The sequence below is a fragment of the Gavialis gangeticus genome, unplaced genomic scaffold (assembly GCF_001723915.1).
Source record: "Gavialis gangeticus isolate Ggan-Ray unplaced genomic scaffold, GavGan_comp1, whole genome shotgun sequence".
Classification (NCBI taxonomy): Eukaryota; Metazoa; Chordata; order Crocodylia; family Gavialidae; genus Gavialis; species Gavialis gangeticus.
Window position 1 is genome coordinate 10,146,762 of NW_017729015.1, and position 7,403 is coordinate 10,154,164.

At 42.4% G+C, this 7,403-nt stretch overlaps 1 protein-coding gene across 1 annotated transcript in view; it reads right to left on the minus strand.

Annotated features, from left to right (window-relative positions):
- RLF (rearranged L-myc fusion) overlaps window positions 1–7,403 on the minus strand; it is a 62,102-nt gene that overhangs the window by 54,235 nt on the left and 464 nt on the right. The window lies entirely within an intron of this gene.

Consider the following 7,403-nt stretch of genomic DNA (forward strand, 5'->3'; position numbering starts at 1 on the left):
CATTTTCCCAATATTAAACTTGCAAAGTAATGCAGTGTCATCTAGCAAAAGAGACCCAAGCCTAGGACTAAGTAGACTTCATCTCTATTTGCAACTCTGCCAATAACCCCTGCATGAGCAAAGCAAGTTGCCTGCTAGATCCAACCTTGCAAGGGGAGATAGTGTGGCCTAGGCGGGAGGGCTTGGCCAAGCCCCAACTTAGCTGGGCAGAGGGTGTGACCCAACTCTGATCCAGCCATAGGGCTTAGGGATTTGGCAGTGGGCAGGGTATTAATTGCCACTGCTTCCCTACCCCCAAACTTCCCAACCCATGGGGAGCACCGGAGACCAGATGTCACAGCTCAGTGGTTCAGACTTGGCCCATGGGCCAGAAGTTGAACACCCCCACTTCACACTGTGCCCCAAAAGAACTACCACCTGGTTTCCTCATTATGCATGTGCCCAATGTGTAGAACAGAGGCAGCCCCAATCCTTGCCAGGGCCTCTACTAGTAGTAAGAGCGCTGCACAAGTAAAGTGCTATAAATACAAAAATTAAATTATTTCTGCCAATAATTCAGAATTTTTCACCATACACATTTTTTTTAAAACAGCTACATATAATACTTAGGTTCTAAATTTCCTTTTCCCAACTGTTTTCACTTGGTCATTATAGACATTAACTTTTTGGAGTAAAGTTTTCTAGGGCTGGAAAGAAGAAATAAAATTGGCCATTTTTGAAGATCTGTGCACAGCACCCCCTCTATCCCCATTTAGAGGCTTTAATGTTCTTCAGCCCAACTGGTTGAGAACTGGAAGATTAAATTTAAAATTGGAGAGGGTAGCTAACATAAGACCTCTTTAGCAACTAGGTCAAAGAGGGTCATCTTGGAGACTACAGAGTAGCAAGTCTCACTTTTGTATCAGGTACATTGATTCAAACAGCAATAAAAGAAAGAAAGCAAGCACCTAAGTTACCACATGGTATGTGGAATATTAACCATGGTAGCTCCCAAAAAGTGGGGAGCAAGGGGAATGGAACTCGCACACAACGATCTAGAGACCTCCTCCTACCCCAGTTCTTGAGGAAAAATTTAACACACCCACATTTCAATTACTACTGATTGTGTGTACCTTTACCTTAGAAAGAAGCCTGATTTTTGAGAGGTAAACAATCAGCACTATCTGAATTTCAACCCTCTTTAAGCAATCTGATGTTAGGCACTCAAAACTTTCTACCTGATTCGGAGTACCTTGGGCTGCAATTATTTGAGTATACTGCATGCTCAATAAAAGAATGTGAGCTAACTAACAAGTAAGAGAATCCTACACAGGAAACTGTGTCATGGACTGAGGGCAAAGTACTACAACGATCAAAAACACAGACTGAAAAGAATACTAATGAACAACTAATCTTCACTGTGGCAAAAAAGTTAGTAGCCCAGAGCACATGGTTTTTTAATAGGACCAATGCTAATATTGAACAATGATCTGGAATTGAATGTTAGAAATTAAAAGGTAAGAATGTACTATTTCATTGGATACATGACAATTCCTGTGTGGGGTCATTTATGTCCTATAACATTCATTATGGATGAAACCCAACTGTGTTCTAGAATTACTCTAAAAGCCTACAGTTGCCTTTATTTTCCCTGATAGAATTCAATATTGGGGATATAATTTCCATTTAAATTACAGTTAAGGTTAAGTGCAATTCCAGAGAAAATAAGACATCCTTCACAGTAAAACAGTATGGCAATCACAAGCTAAGGTTTCAGAAACAACACCAACCTTAACATGTTAACTCAGCACACAGACCATTAAACACAAAAATTCTCATTGACCAGCATCCAAATAACCATGAGTCTGCCCCTGAAACAAAAAACATTAATCTTTAAGGATTTACTGGATGGCATTGTTTCTTGAGTTGCATGTACCCACAAATGTAATCTGGCATTCTTTATACCAAGATTCCTTACAATCTTTTTTCAGACTGCCATTCACAATTTGCAGGGAAAAAAAACTATTGAAAAATTTGTGACTCCCAGAATATCATCCACCTGTCCAGCCCATCACAGCAACCAACAAGTATATTTAAATAGCAATCTTGTCCTTCTACACCAAATAATCCCATGGACACCTACTCAGACAAATATTATTAGTGACAATACTACTGAAAACTAAGCAAATTTATATGGGATTATAAAAAAAAAAGATTACAAATTGATTTGTTTTTAATACAATAGGCATTATGTATCATGATGAAACATCGTACTTTATACTGAATTAGTCTAATATGCGGTGGGTGCATCTACACATGCACTTTGTTGCGGAGCTGACTAATTAGCTCCACAGTAATGCATTACCATCTACATGTACGCTCAGAAAAAGGCACAGTAAATTAACTCCGCTGTAGGATAGCAGTGTCCAGGACATGTACTACGCTACAGTGGAGTAGTTGTGTGCACCAAAACATACGTGTAGACAGTGACTGGGCCTGGCTGGGGCACAAAGGTGCTACAGGGCAGGGGCTACCTGCCAGCCACCCCACACTGGAGCACCCTCATTCCCCAGCCAGCTCCTCTGAAGCACACTAAGCCAGGGCAGAGCAGCCCTAGGGTGGAAGGCTGACTCCTCATGTCCCCTGCCAGACAGAGCTGTTCTGCTCCAGCTCAATGTGCTACAGTCCCAGGCACACAAGCACGTGTGTAAACGCTGTGCCTGGAAGCAATAAACTCCATCATGAACCGTGCTGGAGTTTATTGCTACATGCTAACTGTACATGTAAATACACCCAGTGGTATTAAAGCACTGAAGAGGTGAAGATGCAACCATCTCCCTTTAAATCTATTAAAATCAGTGTTTTAACAGAAACTGGTTTCAACCACTAAAACAAACACACAGAAAAATTAGGACTGTATGCTGATCATCAAGATATTTTCCATCTACTGGTCTGTGTGCATAACTGAGCTTTATAACTAGTGACAGTCACTTCTGACTAACTTCAGTTTGATGTGGAAGCTTCTGGACCACAAAATACCTGGCCATCAACCACACTTCAGTTTTCTTTCACTTGAAGCTTCTAAGAAACTTGTTAAGAAACAACAATGTATTTTGAACAATATTAGAAATTATATGCAAGTGGAACTCAATATCTATTCTGTAACATTTCACAATGGCTTTTAAGGGCTCTTGTGCCATTTCAAAAATAGTACCCAAAAAACTGAGATTAATAGGAATAGTTCACTGCAGAGATTTCCTCAAAATCTATCCCCGAGATTGACACAAATAGTTAGTCTAAAACAGAAGTGCTCAATCCCCAGCCTAGATCCAGCACCTGCATCTCCCCACAGTCTAGAAATCTGGTGGTAGGGGAGGGGTGCTAATTAAAAGTGCCAATACTTCCTCCCCACCAGGTTTCTAGGCAAATCTGGCACCACAGGCCAAAAAACCATCAGGCACCACTGTTCTAAAAAGCTGACTCTATTGCTACACAATCACTTGTCTAAAAGAGGCACTCATCTCTCTAGCAGTCTAACAACATTGTAACAGCAAATATCAACTATTGAAACATTTAGATATTAAAGATCAAGAATGGCTCATGTTTTGATCATTTAGAACTAGGTTAACTCCTTGCAGAACACTAGGGCAATAGTGTTCATCCAAAATACCTGTATCAAGTTAAATCATCCTTTAGTAAGATAACCAAGTTTGATGAAAATACTAAATGAATGAGATTACTACATATCTAGGAAACTGTGCTACTGGCTAACTACCTTCCCCCACCCTCCAAATCTATCCCTCCCACCAATTTGGAATTTGTCTAGGTTCCACTCCTGGACAGTCAATCAGTCTGCCTTTACTAGCAAAAATCTTCAACTTAAGTTTTTTTTGTTTTTTTGTTGGGGGGGGGGGGGGGTTGGCTGATCAAGTTGCCTCTTACTCTTCAATAAAGAAATTCGAAAATCTTAAGTCTCACCATGAGCCAGGTATTCCAGACCTTGATTCATTGTTTACTGCTTCCCTGAATTCATTATATTTTTTCAATATTTCTTTGAAGTGCTGACATCAGAACTCAATGTGTCCAGCAATAGCCTTGCTGCCTTTGATTTAAAAAATGCATGTTTACATCCTATTTGCAAAGCAATTTAAGTTGTCATAATTATTTACCATGTCACTTAGCAATTGGAACAATCAATTAGAGAAAGTGATCGGATGCCACAAAGACTAATGGGTTTACACTTACCACTGGATCACTAAGAAAAGTAAGTGATCCCTATAGTATCCAACTAAAACATTTCCATTTAATGGCAATTCAAGACTAATCTATATTTTAGATCCATCATTTAGTCTTGATTTTGTTATCCTTTTGTCATATGCACTGTTTTGTACCATTCTGATGAGTAAAAATGTTATTCAATACTGAGACAAAAATGACTTGTGTAGTTAAACACATTACTTTAGTGACATAACTTTATAAACAAAGTTTGACAAGACCTATTTTTCAAGAAAACCAGTAACTTCATCTTCACCCTCTAATTCCTTACTGAAAGAGTCCTCTATCCACTCTTCCATTAGATTTCAAGACATCTCCAATATTACCTGTTCTATTATAACAAGTTTTATCAAATAGATATTTTAATATTTTAACATAGCCAAATCCAAGGTTACATTTAAAAATAGATACTGTGGGTCATAATTGAGGGGGATGAGAGAAGGCCCTGGAAAGGAACAACTCTGAGAAGGACCTGAGGAGGTGATGACTAATGAGCTTAGTGCAGGGGTGGGCAAAATGCGACCCACGGGCCAGATGCAGCCCACCAAGCCATTCTATCTGGCCTGTGGGGCCCCTAAGAAATTTAGAAAATTAATAGTTATCTGCCCCTGGCTGCCTGTCATGCAGCCCTCAATGGCTTGTCAAAACTCAGTAAGCAGCCCTTCACCCAAAATAATTGCCCACCCCTGTCTTAGTGCAACTCAAACACTACTGTTAAAGAGGGCCAAAGTGACTCCTGGATGTACTGCAGAGAAAAACTGAAGAAAAAAGGAATCACCTCTATATACTGTACAGTATTAGCAAGGCCATTCACACTGCTAAAAAGAATGTCAATTTCAAAAGGGTTATGAAAAAGCTACAAAGTTGAGTCTAGAAAATCTGAGTTACAACAGATATGCAGGGAACTAAGCTTATTTAGCTTATTCAATATAAAAAGGTACTTATGTCATATTGAGAAAAAAGAGTGAAAATCTGATCAGCAAGAGCTCTAATTTAGCAAACAGATGCAGAGCAAGACTATACGGCCACAAAATGAATGTATAAAGTTTTATAAATAAGGTACAAACTTAGCAGTGAGGGACATTCACTGTGTGAGTAATTTAAGTGATGACACATTCCCTCTGGTCTTAAGTCTTTAAACTGAACAGGGTCCTTTTCAGTTACAGACTGAATGTAAGAATTACTAAATGAAATACTATGGTTAGCATTAAACTATATCATAAATTTCCTATAGCGGATAAGACTATATGATTACAGATTAAAGGCCAAATATTAACAGCTTTTATCTAGTGAGCTATACTAAATGCATCTTCTTGTAAGGAACCCAGATTATTTATTCTGTAGCGCAAGGGTTCCCAAACCCCAGGCCATGACCTGGTACCAGGCGGCGAAGGATTGTTTGGGTGCTGCACCAGAAGTGACCATGGACTGGCAAAAAAGGGTTGGCTAGCACTGTTGGTCAGTGGTTTGCCAGTCTGTGGACACTTTCAGTCCATGGTTTGCTGGTTTTCAGCATAAAAAGATTGGGAACTGGGTGCTGCACTTCAAGAGGGATGTGGCCAGCCTGGAGAGGGTTCAAAGGAGGGCCCCCCCGCTTGGTGAGAGGGCAGCAGAACAGACCCTATGAGGAGAGACTGAGGGACCTGAACCTGTTCAGCCTTGGCAAGAGGAGGCTGAGGGGGGGGGGAACCTGGTGACTACCTACAAACTCATCAGGGGAGATCAACAGCAAATAGGTAGAGCCCGTTTCTCTCCAGCACCACCTGGGGTGATGAGGAACAATGGTAATAAACTGATGGAGAATAGGTTTAAGTTAGAGATCAGAAGGCAATTTTTTACAATTAGGGTGGCCAAAATCTGGAACCAGCTTCCCAGGGAAGTGGTCCTCACCCCTACCTTGGGCAAATTCAAGAGGAGGTTGGATGATCACCTGTCTGGGGTCTTGTGAACCCAGCATTCATTCCTGCTTCTGGCAGGGGGTCAGGCTAGATGATCTGTTCAGGTCCCTCCTGACCCTAGCTGCCATGAAACTATGAAACCCCTGTTGTAGCAGATCATGACCATGTTTGAAAATGTGGCCCTTTTAGTAAAAAAGTAAAAGTTAGAAACACTCAGCCCTCTTTCTTTAGTCATGGAAAGTTACAGACACTTGATCCTTCAAGCTAAATTGTTAATATTAAAAATAATTTTTTACTTTTTTTTTAAACTGATTTGATTTCAAATATCTCCTAGAATCCAAAGTCATTTCCAGCCTCTAAACAATCACCTCCAGATCTGCAGCATCAAAATGTCGTCATTAAAAAGTACTGCCAAAGCCATATTCAAAAAGTGAATGGATATATCCTGCTTAAAGCCTAAGGATTCTCCGGCAATCTGACAGCAGACTGGAAATTGGGATTGTTTCACTGAAACTAAAGAAATTAAAATTTTCACAAATTAAACACAAGAAAGTCTAGCCTACAGATTACAGGTTTTAAAATATTTGGTGGTACCCTTCCATCTTCAATACAGCGCAGATTTTTTTTTCTCCCATTGGACAGGCAAGCGCTGAAGCGACGGGGCAGTAACAAGGCTCATGTCTGCAGCAGACCAGCTTTGTTTTTTGAGTGGGCAGAAGGGTTCATCCACCCTTCTCAGCCGGCTGGTTTCAGGCAGTCTGCAAACTCAAGCAGACGGTCCACTCTGCCCGGCTGACAGGGCTCTGGATGTGACGTTGCTACCACTGAGCAGGAGCAATGCCATCTCCCTGGCGGTCCAGGTGAGAGGCCCACGCCCCTGGGGGTGAGCGTCGTTACTGGACTGGCGGCATAAGTGGGATGAGGGTGAGGCCTGATGAGGACCCATGCAGCTCCGTCCCTACACCCTCTGCCACCAGCCAGGGACCCTCGCGGGGGCCCTTGAGGGGCAGCAGCCGCTTCCCCCAAAGGCGAAACGAGCTCGGATTTGTCCTGAAAACCCGCCCAGAGCCGACGGGGGACCGCGCCCGGGCCCTGAGGCAGCTTCATACCCCGCTCGCGGGTCCGAGGGAGGCGGTGATGCGCCTCGAAGGGCCGCGGAGCGGCGGGGGCGGCGCCCGGCGTGTTTACAGCGCGGGCGGGCGGCGCAGCATGGAGCCCCCTCCCCGCGCGGAGCCCGCGGCGCGGCCCGCC